General features: G+C 36.5%; 1 protein-coding gene across 1 annotated transcript in view; it reads right to left on the bottom strand.

Annotated features, from left to right (window-relative positions):
* LOC144231556 (zinc finger X-chromosomal protein-like) overlaps positions 1–641 on the bottom strand; it is a 42,261-nt gene that overhangs the window by 40,927 nt on the left and 693 nt on the right. The window lies entirely within an intron of this gene.

The raw sequence follows: 641 nt of genomic DNA, 5'->3' as shown, positions 1-641 counted from the left end.
GCATTACATTTCTGCAAATCTCTTTAAAACAGGCTTAATAGAGGACAGCTGGGTTCCCATAACTGCTTCTGTGGTCCACCTACCATGACATCATGTGTCGTGCAGCCTCTGCACTGCACTTGCAAGGCACACACAAGAATGCAGCCAGAACAAGCTTAGGGACCCCTGGGAACTCCTAGAACACACTGTGAGAACTGCTGAACTAGATCCATGTACAAAATGGATAAACCTCAAAAACACAGTGTTAAGTGAACAAAATCCATGAAATAACACACACAGGATACCATTTACATAAAGTTAAAACACAAAAAGCTATACCTGAAACTAGTTTTGGTACAAATATATCAGGACAATCGTTACTTGCAGCAAAGACAAGGCAGGAATGTGATGGGGGACACTCTTTAAATGGATCTGTGAGATTTTCCTTCTTTAAACAAACAAAAAAGTTATGAAGCAAATATGTAATAAAAGATTAAGATCCGTTAAATCTGGGTGATACTTGCTTTTCAGTAGTTCTGAAATATTTCACAATTAAAAATTTTTAAATATATTTTTAAAAATCTCAATGGCTGAACATCCACTCCCCATATAGTTTTCCTTAAAGTGTGTCTCCCTTTAAATAAAATGTTACAAAATACCTG

The sequence above is a fragment of the Crocuta crocuta genome, unplaced genomic scaffold (genome assembly GCF_008692635.1).
Source record: "Crocuta crocuta isolate KB4526 unplaced genomic scaffold, BGI_CrCroc_1.0 scaffold2257, whole genome shotgun sequence".
Classification (NCBI taxonomy): Eukaryota; Metazoa; Chordata; class Mammalia; order Carnivora; family Hyaenidae; genus Crocuta; species Crocuta crocuta.
Note: the sequence above shows the minus strand (reverse complement) of the source record. Positions and strands in the feature narration are given on the sequence as shown.